The sequence below is a fragment of the Balaenoptera acutorostrata genome, chromosome 10 (assembly GCF_949987535.1).
Source record: "Balaenoptera acutorostrata chromosome 10, mBalAcu1.1, whole genome shotgun sequence".
NCBI classification, from domain to species: Eukaryota; Metazoa; Chordata; class Mammalia; order Artiodactyla; family Balaenopteridae; genus Balaenoptera; species Balaenoptera acutorostrata.
Genome location: NC_080073.1, coordinates 46808823 through 46826019, shown reverse-complemented (window position 1 = coordinate 46826019; position 17197 = coordinate 46808823). Strand labels below are relative to the sequence as shown.

Sequence of the window (17197 nt, the reverse complement as noted above, 5' to 3'; positions counted from 1 at the left end):
AAGTTTGGAAAATGAAGAAAAGCACCACAGATTAAAAACAGACAAACAAAAAACACCTATAATTTCATCTAGGATGACCTCTCTTCAGGTTTGAGTATATATTCTTTACACCTATGCTTCTTTACAAAGCTAAGATATTGTATATGAAGTCTTATGACTACTTTTTCCTCTACTATAGGATGAGCATTTTTGCATGCACTAAGTTCTTCTAAATCACTATTTTTAATGACTACATAGCTAAGATGACATCTTTTAAAACAGCAAAAGCACTAAATTAGGCCATTCTAAAGCAGTCTTCTTATTCAGCATGTGCTCACACATGCATATAGCTTAGGCAGGACCTAAATGAAACAGGCCATCCAGGAGAGGGTGTTTACAATATGGAAATCCACGTTTGAGAAACAAGTACTAGTATGTGTTGCAAGAACACACCGATGTTCTCCCAGTTTACTAAATAGAGCAGAAGCAACTGAGGCGTGCGGGTGTGGCTGGAGAAGAGGAAGGAAGTGTGGGCGGCCCTACACACATTTTGCAAGCTGCTGAAAACAGTTGTAAAACCAGCCTCTGTTAAACCTACTGTCAAGTTGGAATTCACCCTGTTATTCTTGTCAAAATTCACTTCTGGCTTTTCACTGACATCTTCACCACTGCAGTGTGGTCGGTATATCAAACAAAGGTCTCCAACTCACACCTCTCCCTAGGAGAGGTGAGGAAGAGCACACTGAACAAAGGCGGCTCCGCATGGATACTCATTATCAACCAATCCATGGCATGAGAAAGCTGGTCACGCAAAAAGGGCCATGTGCAAAAATCAGGCTACTTCTATAGCCTCTCTGCACTTTGGGATATTAAATTCCCGCCCAAACCAGACCACGAATATTCAAATACACAAAAACCTCCCAAACAAACTACATGCTTGAAAAAAAGTATCTGTGCCAATACTCTCCCTCCAATACATACAGCTAAAAGATGAGTTTTTATAAAGCCACGCTAAAACTGTATTTAAGCTTCTTACACATGGAAATTATCTGGTATCTTTTACAAACACCAAAAAAATGAACACTGTTGTTACTCTTACTTAGGGGAAATATCAGACTAAACGTATGTTTGGAGAAAAGCCAACTTAAGTGAAGGAACTAACAGACTCCCCATGAAAATTACTGCCCTGATTTAACTGCTAAAATTTCAAAGATACCTATAACAAAAATGGTATAGGCTGGAAAGAAGACAGTAGACTCAATCCTCCAGGAATATCAACAACCTCCAGATCAAGCAAAATAAACACAACCCCAGTGGCAGTCACCACTGCTGCTCTTTTCATCCAAAGTAAACAACATGCCACATTTCTAGAACAGCACTCCTCCTCCTGGGTGTTATCAATATAAGCTATAAATCAAAGATGAAGAAACCAGGGAATTCCCTGGTGGTCCAGTGGTTAGGACTCTGCGCTTCCACTGCAGGGGGCGCGGGTTCGATCCCTGGTAGGGGAACTAAGAACCCACATGCAGCAGGGCGCGGCCAAAAAAGAAAAAAAAAAAAAAAAAAGAGGAAACCACAAACAGGTCAACACGTCCCAAGTTACGGAAGAATCCAGAGTTCTTCACTGCATTGATTGAATATTACTATGTGGGTATCATGTAGTATCAGTCTGTAGCCACTGAATGGAATCAAGATGGAAACTACAAATTAGAAGATTTCAGTCAACCATTTATTATGAGAAATGTCCCAATAGACAAAAATGTACCTCCAAATGTCTAATAAAGTATTTTTCAAGGGAAGGTAACTGCCTACTGAAGTATGTTCTGCAAGTTTTCTTCGAGGTAGTCAACTTTAATGGACTCAGGGCCACTGAGGTAACCAGGAACGCCAGGCTGAAAAGCCTGCTCCAGTCTCGCGAGGCAGTGACTGGGTTGCCAACGCAGATCTACCCCTTAAAGCGCTGGTTTAAGTAATCTTTATTTCCTCTAAGTAAACAAGCTGTATTCCAGGACACATCAAGGAATTTTTGAATGAATTCAGGAGTCAGGCAATCCATTAACTGATGGAAAGCAGTAGTTAGTATTTGTAGAAAAGGGTTAACATCCAAACCACAAAACCTGAAGCAGCAGCACAGATAATAAGTTCAAATTCCTAAACAGAACTGCCTCTCATTAAAGTGATGAAAAATGTTAATAAGCATGTCACCATTTCTACCTGATGGTAAAGTGAGATTTCAAAAATTAGTATGGTGACAGCCCTCGTATAAAGTGCCCACATAATAAATAATGACTTAAGCACAAGTTGGTGTGTAGAAATTACTCCAAAATAAATAAAGCCAACCCACAATTACTCCTTTGCCAGGAAAACAGAATATAAGTTGGAAGTTATGGAGAATTTTAAAACTTAATAATCTAAATCTCTCTTCCAAAGCTTTTATTAATACTGTCAAAACTCATTTTAACTCCCTATCATCTTTTCATCCCCCCTGCTGATATTGTGACAAAGATGGTAATGAAAAAGTGGTCAAAAAAGAATGCTGGAAAAGAAAAAAAATAAACTGATCCATTAACAAAAATACTGGCACCTAACATTTCATTGACTTTGACTTAAAAGGCAGAATCATTTGGGGATTCTCTCATACTGTTGGGACTGCAAATTACCTTTCTGAAAAACAATTTGGCAATACCTGCATCAAGAGCCTTAAAATAATTAATACCCTCGATTTAAAAATCTTACTACTAGATTTATGTCTTAAAGAAATAAAGACATGAACAAATATTTATATTCAACAATGTTCAGTGATATTCATCTATGAGAAAAAAAAAATCAGGGACTTCCCTGGCTGTCCGGTGGTTAAGACTCCGCGCCCCTAATGCAGGGGGTATGGGTTCGAATCCTGGTCAGGGAACTAAAACCCCACATGCCACACGGTGTGGCCAAAAAAAAAAAAAAAAAGTATATATATGTGTATATATATATATATATATATATATATTATATATATATATATATACATCTCAGAAATAGCCGAAAGGTCTACAATAAGGAAATGGTATACCTAACATTAACACTATGCTGCTATATTTTGAAGCTATTTAATCTCATGGGAAATTGTCACAATAAAATATTAAGTAAAAAAATTCACACACCAAATTTCATGGCATAGGATCCCAATTTCTTTAAAAGCATATAATTTGTCTGCATATATACTAAAAATACCAAAATGTTAATTGGTAAAATTGTAGTTTTCTTTCTCTTTATGCTTTTCTGTTCTTTTCAAATTTTTCACAGCAGATGTGTGCTGCCTTTTAATCTAGGAAAGGCAGACGTTATTAAAATTTTGAATTTCTGTACATAATTATTCAATTTACTTTTCCATTGAGATCTATAAAGTAAACCAATTTCCCTGAAAACATATATACATATTTATGTAATCTTAACAAACAAGGCATATTCAATGAAATATTCTACCTCCCTTGAGGGACAAAGTATGCAATTTCTTCAGGCTGAGGAAGGAACAGGAACACTGAGTCTATTTTTATTAGCAAACATTTGAGCCCTAATTGTGTAGAACACAACACAGTCCCTGTCCTTTAGAATCTTACAAATAAGTTATCTACACATAAAAAGACAATCAATTATACAAGTTAACCTCAGTGAGTTCCGTCAAAGGAAGAGCAGAGGATACCAAAGGCAGGATCCCCAAGGATGGGGCAACCCACAGACCAGGCCTTACCCTTCACCGGGAGCAGCGGGACACCATTCCTGACAGTGGCGGAAACAGGCAGCAGAGAGTGCATATGGCTTCCGAAAGGAGAACGCCAATGTGCGTGAAGTTAGGCCATGGGGTAGAAGTGGGGTAAGTTTAATAGGGTTAGGAAGGCTGATCTTGAAAACTACCTAGTGGCTCACCATTCAGGGAACTGTGATGAACTCTTAGCTTCTCAAAATCAATGGAAAACTTGCTAGACTAAATAATTCACCACATATCTATCTTTGAATTATACTTAAGGTTAATTCAAGTGCCATTAAAGAGTTAAAAATGCACAGAAGCAGCTTCACATCACAGAGCTGATATGAGGCCTCAAAAGAAGAGAAAAACTCTAGGTTTTAACATGAGAGCGACATAAGAATAAGGTCATTAGAAAATTTAAACCAATTTAAAAACACTGTTCACTTTAAAGTTCCATAAACACCAATTTTTGTCTTGACTTACTAGATCTCTCTCATTATTACCCATATTACTTTCCTAAAAATCTATTACTAACCGAAATAGGTTTATATAGAAATGAGTCTTACAGCAAAACTACAGTTGACCTTTCTTTTCATTGTCTCATTTCAAGTTTTAAAAATGTCTTCTACTGCCACAACTGCCCACTGTTTTGTTTTAATGCAGGTTTCAAAAAGAGTAAACAATTCAACTACTGGGAATCTATGTACGCACTGGATTCTTTACATATGTTATATAATTTATTCCTCACAACCAAGAATACAATGGAAGTATCATACCCATTTTAACAGATAAGAAAGCAGGGTCAAATAGGATAAGGACTTCCTATGCCCCAGTCCTACGCCCAAGTAAGAGCTGCCTAAATTGACTCCTGGGCCCTGCATTTTTTCCTGAAATAATACAATGCCTCCCCCTTTGACGTAAGCCTTTCTAATTCCCAGGGAAACAACAGCACTAAAATAAATCTATTTTGACATTTCTGTTTTTCCTCCCATTCTGACATGCCATGTGAGTTACCTGACCCAGCAATCAACTAAAAAGAGGAAATTCCCTAATGCCACCAAAGTGCCAAACACTCACCTAATAAACATTATTAATTAATAATTCCAGGGACTTCCCTGGTGGTCCAGTGGCAAAGACTCCACACTCCCAATGCAGGGGGCCCGGGTTTGATCCCTGGTCAGGGAACTAGATCCAACATGCTGCAACTAAAGATCCCGCATGCCGCAACTGAGACCCGGCGCAGCCAAATAAATAAATAAATATTTTAAAAAGATTCACATAACTTGTAACAGAAAGTTTTGCGAAGTAAAACTTCTTTTAAAAAGTTAAGTAAATAATTCCATTAAAAACTTTTTGAAACGTTTAGAAACTGCTCTTTGAGAAAGGAAATTGCAGGCAAATAACCATTCAAAAGACAGACTGAGGTAATTACTGGTCATCTAAAAATTCAATGGCACCTTGAAAATAACTTCACCTTTAGAGTTTGCATACAATTTTGTTATGGCAAGAGTCCTCCCCAGTGGCACAGAATAGCCAACACCAAGCAAGTAATTTAAGTACAATTTAGGAAGATCCTATTTTCTGCCGTAAAAAATTTATCCTTGGGACTTCCCTGGTGGCGCGGCGGTTAAGAATCCACCTGCCAATGCAGGGGACACGGGTTCGAGCCCTGGTCCGGGAAGATCCCACATGCCGCGGAGCAACTAAGCCCGTGCGCCACAGCTACTGAGCCTTGCTCTAGAGCCCGCGAGCCACAACTACTGAGCCCGCGTGCCACAACTACTGAAGCCCGTGTACCTACAGCCCATGCCCCGCAACAAGAGAAGCCACCGCAATGAGAAGCCCGCACACCGTAACGAAGAGTAGCCCCTGCTCGCCGCAACTAGAGAAAGCCCGCGCACAGCAACAAAGACCCAAAGCAGCCAAAAATAAATAAATAAATTTATATTTTAAAAAAAAATTTATCCTTACCCAAGCTACAATTTTAACGTACTTTTGCATATTACATTCTCTCCATTTGTTTCTGAAAAAGCATTTTCCTTCACAAGAGGATTAGCAAATGCTCACAGAATAGGAGAACACAGGATAAAATCAAGCCTTGAAACTGTAGATTGAATATTCTCATTCTAAATATCTTCTGTAGTACTCATAATGCTTTATACCAATAAAGAGAGAACTGTTTAACCTGTAGAATATGAGATAAAACACAAAGCTAAACTCTAAAATTCAATCGCTCTACTTCCGTCCACTGCTAAAGAAACAGACTGTACGGTATCTGGACTATTTTAAAGAGATCCATCCATAAATACGGCACATCTAGCTTCATAATTTGTCCAACGAGTATTTGTTAGTATAATGTCCTAAATCTAAAATGAACTTTACCTAGATAAGCTATACTGTAAGAGTGAAACCTACATTACCCAAAATGTAATCTCTTTAATATAAAAGCAGCAATGTGGCTAAATATTAAACCCAGTTAGAAACATTATTCAAACATTTTCCCCTATCTATGCAATCTGAAGACAATATAATGAACTAAGAGGTGTGTCTGCGCATAGAAGGGGAGGGAACATCAGAGAAAAGCTGGGACAGCAACCTAAGAGTCACATTTCAAAGTACCACAGAGTCAACTTTTATTATCTTCACCATAGAGGTGCACTTTAAAAATGATCAAAATTCATTTATTTAGCAAATATGAGTAGCATCTTGGCACAAAAGAGTACCACAGGCCATGGAGCCCAACAAATTACTCAACTTCTGCCAACAGGCATGTCTTTTTCTATAAAACAAAGATAATCACCACCTTGGACAGTTATTATGAAAGCAAAAGGCGATAATACATATTAGCAAGTTGTGAGTGGGATCAAAATCACCCCAGGATTTTTCTCCCCAACTTTTCACAAATGGCTTCCCTCCCAGGAGAGTCTGATATTTTAGAGGGGTTGTATACTTACTTCCTCATCTTAGTTTGATATCGGTACCCTCACCCCTTATTGGCCCAAGTAACTGCTCCTAAATGCCTGTACTGGATATAATAGGAAGGCCGCTGCCCCACATTATTTACACCTCTCAAAGGGACAAGGAGGCCGGAAGAGGTGTTCTTTCCCCTAAGTCTGCCTTCAGGAGTTCACAGGAGGCATCTCAGAGAAATTAATTTTTTTGTTTGAGCTAAGAACTGAAATCGACCATGGTGGGAAAGAGGCCTTAGTGTGATTGGGACAGCAATACATGCAGAGCAGAGTGTAAGAGACAAGGTTAGACAGGTAGGTAAGGGCCAGATACCCAAAGGTCCTTGTATCCTGTGCACATCAGTTGACATTCCTCACATCTGGCTAGCCCTTAACCATGCTTCAGGGCCCAGCATAAAGGTCACCTTCCTAACCATAGCCTCTCCCTCCTCTCCCACACTCCTGCACACCAGCTCCCCATGCCCTCTCACAGCACCAGGCCCTTTTCCATTATGGCCCTTATCACAACTGTGGTTATATAATTATTTGTGTGATTATGTGATTAATAATCTGTGTCCCCCACTAGATTACATGATAAATTCAGCCCGCGTAAGACGCACGTCTGTTTTATTCAGCTCTCCATCCCAGGGCCCGCCAAGTATAGCATCTGCCCAAAATATATAGGTATACTTTATTAAATGAACAAATGAAAGCTGGCACTAAGAAGCCAAGGAAGAATCCTGAGCAGGGGAACGGCAATCAGAGATGACAGTTAAACAAAGCACTCTGGCAGCAAAGTGAAGATCAGATTGGAAGGGCAAGACTAGGATTTGGACACAGGGAAGGAGACTAGTGAAAATGTCTCCAGATAAATGATTAAAGACTTAAAAATGAGGGCAGCCTGTACCTGGGCGGTGATGGCGAGGATGTAATGGAGGAGACACGTTTAGGAAGTAGAATCCAGGAACTCAATGCACAAGGGGCAAAGCAAAGAGGGCAATCTAGAATGACTAGTGGAGAGTGGTAGCAGGTGGGGTCATTTACTCAAGACAGGGAATTCAGGACAGTAACAAACATTTCTTGAGCATTTACTGCATGGCAGTGTAGAGTGGAAGATTTGCTTCTGGCTCTGGAATTCTATGAGTGAAGAGCAATTTCAATCCAACTCATCTGGATAAAATGGGTATGGTTTCCACTAATGGGCAACAAACTAAAGTTGAGATTTTTAAAGTTTCTTCGCCAGGACACTTCTTGGGTACACTGACTGTGTGAAGCATTACACTGGTCTGGGGATATAGAAATCAAAGAAGGGATCTCTGGCTCCAAGGAGCTGACAGTCTTCTGGATTTGAGAAAGGTAACTGCACGTCAACAACTGAGAAACCGAGGCCCACCGAGGCTACGATTTGACCAGTTACATGTCCTGTAACCTACATTTCTGGAGCACTGATTTCATAATCAACATCACATTTCAGGCCAACACGTAGCTGAGGGGTTATGTGTTTAGACAGTCAGACAGACACCCCTCCCCCCAGTCTTGCTGTGAGCCTGGAGACACTCCAGAACTTAAAACATCATGGTGCATGGGCAGCCAATGCCCTCCAACTCTGAAGTAACTGCTGTAGTCACATGGCAGCAGTCTGGGGAATAGGACACAACAAGGAAGGAGAGAGAGAAAGGCCTTCTTTGTCAGGAAAGAGCCTACCTGAGCAGAGGCCAAACGCTGGAGGTGCCAAAGCAGAATCTCAGGAGGCTCTGGAAGTAACAGCAGAGAAATAAATGTTCAGGAAAGATAGAGCAGGAATCCTCTTTAGTCAGGTTCCTCCCCTACCACCAGCAAGAAATGGTTTCCCACGGGATCTAAGGCCTCAACCCAAAGCAGATACATGGAAAAACAAGATACGGAAATAATCTGCGGTGTGAATAACACAGCTCCAGATCATCCAGAACAGACAACACATTTCCAGTGCTCACTTGTGAGGCCATTAAGTCCAAGAGGCTGTACACCGGCTCTTCCCAAACTAAAACAGAATAACAAAACATGTCCCCCTCCATCCCCAAAGGTACTGCGCCACTCCTCCCCCTTCCTTTCCATAGTCTTAAAAGAAACAAAAACAGCTGCACCCTGTTTCTACCTCCTCAACTCCCTTTCACCCACTTGGATCTAAGTTCTTCCTCCACCACCTGACCTTGTCTTTTCACCCTCCTTGAACCCTTGGAGCCCTCTCCCCTTTTCTCTGCCTGGGAACTCTACCCATCCTTCAAGACTGGTTCAACCATCACCTTCTCTGTGAAGCATTCCCAAGTCAGACTGTTCCTTGCCCAAGGGTCTTGCCTATGTCTCAGCACAGCATTTGATCCTACTGTTATTGATTACCTTGGTGTAAATATAATTTATAATAGCCTGGGACTTCCCTGGTGGCGCGGTGGTTAAGAATCCGCCTGCCAATGCAGGGGACACGGGTTCGAGCCCTGGTCCGGGAAGATCCCACATGCTGCGGAGCAACTAAGCCCGTGCACCACAACTACTGAGCCTGCGCTCTAGAGCCCGCGGGCCACAACTACTGAAGCCCGCACACCTGGAGCCCGTGCTCCGCAACAAGAGAAGCCACTGCAGTGAGAAGCCCGCGCACCGCAACAAAGAGTCCCCACTCACTGCAACGAAGACCCAACGCAGCCAAAAATAAATAAATAATAAATAAAACAAAAAACAAAAAATACAATAGCCTGTAAAGGCAGGAACTAGTTTTTATTCACTTTTCTACTGCTACCCTCTAACCCAGGGCCCCAAAAGTAGACAAAGGCTCCATGAATAAATGATCATAGGTTAGTTTACCTTCAAAACTGCTACAAACCACTCAACTTTTCCACCTAACTTGCTCTAAGAGCTGACCAGCACATACATGCACACTGGGAAGTATCCATATTCTAAATAATTAGTTTTCTTATGAAAGCATCTTGGCTAAAAATTCTACCTCTTGGTTGTTAGGCAAACAGCTGGCATGCAGTAAAATCAAGTCTTCAGAGTTCCTCACATCTATGTTTCTAATTCCTAAAATTCTGACCATGTGGAAAGTGTACTTGTACCCTTTTCTTCCTGGGCTGTGTAATGAGTTCTTAGGCTCAGACAAGCTGCTACAGGGGAGAAATCAAGCCTTATTTACACCAGTGCTTAGAACCTGGGCTGCTCAGTATCTCCAAAATAAAGTTTTTTTTCTATTTAGTTTCACTTTCTATATGAAACATCCATAGTAAAGTTTAGACCAATAGTATTTCCTGCGCCCAGTAAAAATATCTGAAAGCCCTTCACTTTTAATAAGGACATTTGAAAGCCTTCATTTTAGGATTATGGGATTACATTTGACCCATAAAGGCTCAATCTATACTTCTGTTCTAGAATAATAAAAATTACATAACTTCTGAGTCCTTGTATGTTTTATACAAATGGATCTTACTGCAATAATACAGGAAAACTTACTAAAAATAGTAAAAAAATTAGTACGGTGTGAGTAACTTTTCTGCACAAAATAAAAACTGTGCAAATTTAAAAAACAGAAAGGTGTCAAAGTTCCCTACATGGAAAGCCTTAAAGATGGAGTATTAAGAAAAGTTAACACAGTGCACCTGACTTTCAATTACTATACTGCTTCAGTAAGTGACCTTGGGAATGTCATTTCTCTCATTTCTAGTTCTGTAAAATGGGAATGTCATCTGTTTTCCTAATAGACATAATTAGTCAAATAAAAAAATCAACATGATTTTTTTTTAAACTTGTCTAATTAGTATGCGTTAATCACCACTAGTACAGAACATTTCTCTCCAAGAATCCAATTCCAAGAGAAATATTTAAGCAGACGTTGAAGACAGATTTCCTTAAGGGAATGATTTTATAAATCTGGAGAGCCATATAACAAGATTATAAATTAACAAATGGATTACATAAGCCTTGACAACCCCAGACTTTAAAGTACACCGATATACATTCTGATAAACTAGACTGATTTGGGACTAGCACCCCAACCCCATACAAGGAACCCAAACTGAGGCAACTGATGCTTGATAGGAATCAGGTGGAATCGAATCAGTATGCCGAACATTTGCAGTTCCATCACCTGCTAGCCATGCTTCACCTTTCACCATAAAACGTGAAACGCATTAAGTCAGCTTTACCACCTGCTCCTAAAACTGTGGAAATGTACTCAATTAAATGGAAGGGGAAAAAAGTAACTTGACAGTGTGAAAAATCCGATATCCTCAGACGTCTATAGGTTGAAGAACCCTACTGCTAAATCCCTCCTCTCCCCTCCAAATACTGGACTTGAACCGAATTCCCTATGAACCTATTGAATTTTATCTGATGCAACTGTTGGAACAGCACAGCTCCAGGAACCCCCCCCCCCGCCCGCCCCCCAGGATGCAAGGCTGTCACTTTCCTGGATCCCAAGTCCAAATAAAAGGCAGGAAGGTTTCTGTAAAACGGTCCAGAAAGAAATCAACAGGCGATGACTACGGAAAAGAACGGACGTTTTCCAATCTTAAAAATTCTAGCTGTCCCTCGGGAATGGCACTGCTCCTCCTTCCTTACCCCGATGCCCTTTCTCTACAGACAACAATATCCCCATTCTATTTTACGGCTGCAGTTTTAGCAAGGAACCCCCCTGCTACGCCAGATTTCCAGATTCTTTTGAAAAAGGAAAACACGTTTGGTGAAGAATACACACCGCACGAGAAAACCTGGGAGCGGAGCCCCGCGGGCGCCGCACTCGGCCCGCTCCGGGGCGGGGCGCGGGGATGCGGGCGCCTCCCGAGGTGCCGCAATCCCGCCGCGGCCGCAAGGGCAGGGCCTCCGGGCGCCCGCGGCCAGCCGCCGCAGTGCCGGCTCCCATCCGGGCCCCGCCGCCGCCCGCCGCCAGGACGCCAGGCCGCGCCGCCGCCGCGCGGGGACGGGGCCGCAGCAGCCGGGGCCCCGCGTCCTCCCCGGCGCGCGACGCGGCCGGCGCGGGGAGCGCGGAGCGCGCAACTTACTTTCCGCCTGCGGCGGGAGCCCGGCTCCGGCGCCCGGCAACGGCGGAGGCGACTAGGCGGCGGAGGCCGGCCCGACCCCCGCCCACAGCCACCGCGCCCGGCCGCGCTCCGCGTTCGCCCCTACCTCAGCCAGCAGGCGGGCGTCTGTCTGCAGCGGTCGCGGCGCCGACGACTCCCTCCCGGCCGCCGAATCCCCGCACCCAGCGATAATCATAATACCGAACGGGCGGCCGGCCGCGGGGAGGGGGTGGGGACCGACTTGCGCCTGCGCGGGGCGCGCGTCACTGTGACGTAAGCGCCGGGGCGGGGCCGCGGGGAGGGAGGGAGGGAGGGACGGGGCGGGGCCGCGGGGAGGGAGGGACGGGACGGGGCGGGGCGGGGCGGGGCGCACCTGCGGGCTCCCGCGCGCGGGCTGCTGGAGGGCATCCTGGCATCATCCCGACCCCAGCGAGTCTGGGCTGCGGCTGGCGGTAGGAAGCGGGCGAGGTGCCCGAACAGAAGGGATGATGAAGAAGGAAGCACTAGGGACATGGGAGAATGGCCCAGAAAAGTAGCGCGAGCCGTCGGGGGAAATCGGAGGGAAGGGATCGCGTCCTCACCAGACTCTAGGTCCTGGGACGTGGGGCCGAGGGCGCCAGGCGCTTTACCCTTTTAAAGTTTCCTCCCATCTCCCGCCCAGGTTTAAGCAAAGAAAGGGAAAAAATTCAATATACATTCATGTATACACATACATATTCTTTACAGTTTCTTCTCTTTGGGAACCCAATTTGAAGGAATTTTGTTGATTTTGTTGCCATTTTTAAAAAAGAGAAAAAGCCCAGCATCCGAATGCAGCGCTGGCTTTAAAGGTCAGCGGGAGACCCTTGCCTGGCCAGGCTGCCTCCTCTGGAAAAGTGTGGACAGGCGAAAGGTCGTGGGAAGTATTAAAGCATGTTAAGTTAGGGATTCAGAACACTCCAGGCATTAACTGTGCACAGCGGCATGGTCACCAGGCCGGTGGCTCCCGAAGGGAACTTCGCGCTCGCCGGAGAGGAGGGTTTGGGAGGGTGGGAGACAGGGGCAGGGGCTCACGTCTCCCACCCTTGGAAGCTTGGCGCGCAATGGAGATCAGCTCTCCGGGTTTTCTGGAAGGGAGTGACAAGCCAGATGCCAGATTTCTCCAACCTGCTTTTTCCCTTAATGATTCTCCCTGCTCTCCACCCCTCCCCCAAGGAAGGACCCCTAGAAAAGAAGGACACAATGTGGGGGGAGGCGGGAGCTGCTTAGATGCTCCAAGTTTGATTAAATTGACTGGACGGAGAAGAAAAATCTAGATGGCTTTAGCAAATGTCTCTGCTGACCTGGAAGTGTCAGAAGCCTTTTCTTTTCAGACTGTCTCCTTGGCATCCACTTTGCATGTCTGAAGATGACTGGGAAGCAAGAGTGGATTGTTGGGAGGTACAGACCCTCAGGGTAATAACAGAAGGTTAAAGGGGGACTCCCAGTTACCCTAAGGCTCTGGCATGGGGTGATGGATCTCATTGGCTGGGGAAAGCCTGGGGCTGTAGGCCTCAGGTGGGCCTCTGCCCCTCAGGGCTGAGTCAAGGCCCCAACTCTGGGATAACACTGGCTTAAAAAGATCATAAAAGAATAATCTCACTTTGATACTGACATTCTAACTCTAGCAGTATGTTAAGCAAGAGCTTCTAACTTGGTTTGTGGAATTCATTCCTTTGTTACTGGCAAATGGGAAGTCCTTGCACTTTTCTCCTTAGGGAGATATCACTATTCAGGGAACCCTGTAACCAAGTAAAGGGGAAAAAATACCACGCTAATGGTCTCCCAAGGGAATTCCAGTGGTTGAAGACCTCCATGCCAGGTCTGTAGCCCCTGAGATAGAACAGTAATCACAAAACAATGGCCTTAGTAGATAAGCCCTTGGAAAATAGAGTATTTATATTGCTGCTGTGTAACTCGGGTTTTGAATAAATTCTATAAGGGCAACAGGGCATAAGAATAGCAAAACAGTGCTCGCTTCGGCAGCACATATACTAAAATTGGAACGATACAGAGAAGATTAGCATGGCCCCTGCGCAAGGATGACACGTAAATTCGTGAAGCGTTCCATATTTTTTGCTCGCTGATGAACATCAAGTGTAAGCTGAATTTCTTGAGGCATCATCTACTTGTGGGTGTGGATGAGGTCACACCAGCAGAAATCAGCTAAATGTCTTGGTTCTTACCACCATCCACTCCCATCCTCAGCGTCCTGCAGAATTCCCTCACCACCCAGGGATTTCTGACAGCCCCTACGGGGATCTTACGTTGCTTAAGAACTGGTATTTCTTGTAATTCCATAGCGGTCCCCTCCCTGACATCCCTGCCTTGAGTAGTCACTTGCCCCGCGCTCACCAGGCCACCAGCCTCAGACTCTGGCTTCTGGTTCTCCTCCCAGCAGCAAAACTCAAAAAATCTGGAAGCTGCCTTGCATTCTCTCCATCTCTCACTGTCCTAGAGCCACGCTGGCAGAGTAGATGGCTCCCTCACAAACTCGGAGTCTTACTGTGTGGTTCCTGGCTTCCTTGTGGAAACGGGCCCTTTAGTTTGACCTGCAGTGTCTTGCTCCGTAGCACTCAGATGCGGGCTAAAGGGATTGAGAACGGGTGCTGAACCCTCTTCTCTCTGCCCTCAAATGTCCTCTCGCCTCTTCCTTCATCTGGTGGTGATGGTGGGGCAGGGGGAGGGGGTGCTCCACGTGGGACCACCCTCCAGTTCCCTAGATACAGCCAGGAATGTTTGGATTTCAGTTTGGTCTAAAGGTAGGTTGCCTATTATGCAAGTAACAGTTAACAGGAATCTGGAGAATTTCCTCAGGGTCCCTAAAGCCCCACTTAAAGCAGAAAGTGGGGGATGGGTTGGGGTCTAGCCAGTCCTTACAGTTGTGACTGGACAACCTCTTCTTAGTAGGACCCAGAAAGCTGTAGATGTGTATGGTTGATGTTGCTGCCTCCCAAGGGTCCCAGTGGTGTGTGTGTGTGTGTGTGTGTGTGTGTGTGTGTGTGTTTAGGTCCCATAGGCTTTATCTCTAAGGATCTAACAATCTTACACGGAGTCAAAGTTAAGCCTGGACTACTGATGGTAAGTATCGCGGAGGTCACATAAGGGATAGATCAGTATGGGCTCAAGGCACAGTCTTTAGGGAAGGGAGGGGCCTTGGAAGACAGTGAGGCTCAGGATAAACAGAGGGCAAAGTGGAAGGCATCCCCGCAGACAGGGGAAATAGCCCAAGTGAAAGCACAGGGATGGAAACGTTCAAGAACAATGTTGAACCCAGCCTGATGGGAGCACAAGATGCTTGTTGGGGATCTCAGTAGTAGACATTAGATTGTGTCGGCTGGGTGAGGTGAGTTTGGGGAGAGACCTAAAAGTCAAACAGAGATGTTTGAATTTGAGGCAGAGACCCTAAGGAAACATTTCTGGCAATCTGTCTAAAGGGGTATTTGGGAAGATTAATCTGGCAAGGGTTTATAAGAGAAATTGGAGAGGGAGAAACCATGTGAGAGATTAGTTTAAAAGGCTCTTATGTGATTCATCCCTCAAGGAGTTTTAAATTTAATAAGAAAATAAGGCAGCAACGTGTATTGTGCACATTATTGGAACGTGTGATGTCTTCCCTAAAAATTTTTTTTAAACATACCTATTTTATTTTTTGAAGAGGTAATACAGCCATGTGACTCTTAAATCCAAACAATATAGAGGCATACAGTAAACGGTTTTGCTCCCACCTCTCTCCCCATCTGCTCCATCCCCACCAGGCACGATGTCTCCCTGCCACCACAACACCACCACTCTAAGCCACTTTCATGACTTCCTTGTGTATTCCAGAGTTTCTTTGCGCAGACTCAAGCAAATATTAATGTATATTCTTATCTTCCTTCTTTTTACAAAAAAATAAATAAATAAATAGCATGCTAAAAAAAAAAAAAAAAAAAAAAAAAAAAAAAAAGAATAGCAAAACAGTAAATGAAAAGGAATAGAATAATACCTTGGTTTAAATCAAGTTGGCTCAAATTCTCTTCCAGAGAGAGGGCTGCAGTCCTGGCCATGTGCTAAATCATTTATTCATCCCCAGTGTTTCCTGGGAAGCTGGAGTGTTGCTGGCAAGAACGTGACCCGTTTTCAGTCCCGCACCATCAATGTGGTAACATGATCTGATCATGCTTAGGCAACATTTAAAAATACTCAAGTACAAATTAATATATGATTGCTTAACTTTGAATTCAAGAAAATGTGTTTATTGTTAATGAAGAACCCCCTCCTTCATTCTGCCCTGGGGCTTTCTCCAAACCAGACTGCTTTTTTAATGTTAGGTCTTTTTATGGACCTGTAAGAAGCTTTAATTAGATATACAGCACTCTACACAAACGACAAGATGCAGCATGCAGGCTTGGACTACAGTCTCTGTGATTCAGATCTCAGAAATAACATAATGCCACCAATTTAGGGAAGAAGTTGTTTATTGGAAGGCAACCAGGGAGATGCTACAAATTAGATCAAGATGTGAAAAGCAAGCCGATTCATGAAAGAAATGCCATTTTCTTCTTGGGACTACCCCCCCAAAGCAGCACGTATAACAAGGTTATCTTCTCTAGATATTGTTAATTCTCATAATTTATGAAACATTTAAAATAAATATATTGAAAACAACAGAGATTGAGGACTCATGTACGTTTCAGTTTTGAGTTGTGACATTTAATGATTTCCTTTTACGTATTTAATTAGTCATTTTGTGCATTGATACTTGAGCATATCTGAATCCTGGCTTCATCCAGTAGGACCAAAATAAAACTTCACTGGAATGGACTCAAGCGTTTCTCAAAGACGTTCCCTCACTACCTCGTTGGCATCAGTTAGCATCCCTAATTCTTTTATCTCAGATGTCAGTTAAGGCCTGTGCGTGACTGTATGTGTGTATGTGTGTAATGTATTTTTGATAGTTGCAATGAAGGATTGAAAATGCCAGCCCTTAACTCTGTTTGTTTGCAACCTGTGAACTGGGAAGCACGGCAGACATTGCCTGGCATTGACTGCCAGCCCCATCACCAAGAGTTATATGGCCTTGGGGGCAGATTGCTTAACCTTCCATCTGTTTCCTCCTCTGTAAAATGGGAATGATGGTGATGATAATGATATCTTTCTTATAAGATGGGTGTAAGGCCGTTGTTCTCCCAGTGTGCTCCCCGGAAATCAGCAGCAGCAGCTGGGAACTAGACTGAAATGCAAATTCTCGGGCTCCACTCCAGACCTACTAAATTAGAAACTCTCTGTTTTAAGAAGACTTCCAGGTGAATCTGATGCAGGTTAGAATTTGAGAATCACTGTTGATAGGATTAAGGTGGTTTATATAAAGTATTAAAACAGTGCCTGGCACATGATAAGCAGTATATTAACGGATATTTTTTAAATTAGTGCAATATGATGTTTCCAAGATATACAAAGTTTAATTCAGGCCACAAGAAGGATGCCCATATTCC

General features: G+C 43.6%; 1 protein-coding gene and 1 non-coding gene across 3 annotated transcripts in view; one reads left to right on the top strand and one right to left on the bottom strand.

Annotated features, from left to right (window-relative positions):
• The window catches only part of SNRK (SNF related kinase), a 63079-nt gene extending 51144 nt beyond the window's left edge, over positions 1 to 11935 (bottom strand). The window contains exons 1-2 of one of the 2 annotated variants that reach the window (XM_057555502.1): positions 11809 to 11935; positions 8365 to 8414 (exon numbers count right to left, since the gene is read on the bottom strand). The gene's annotated coding sequence lies outside the window, so the exon portion shown is untranslated. The remainder of the gene's footprint in view (positions 1 to 8364; positions 8415 to 11808) is intronic. The other variant, XM_057555503.1, reaches the window with a different exon arrangement.
• Positions 11936 to 13690: 1755 nt separating this feature from the next.
• Positions 13691 to 13797, top strand: LOC130709143 (U6 spliceosomal RNA). The gene has a single exon (XR_009009631.1). It is a non-coding gene; the product is annotated as a U6 spliceosomal RNA (small nuclear RNA).
• Positions 13798 to 17197: the final 3400 nt, after the last annotated feature.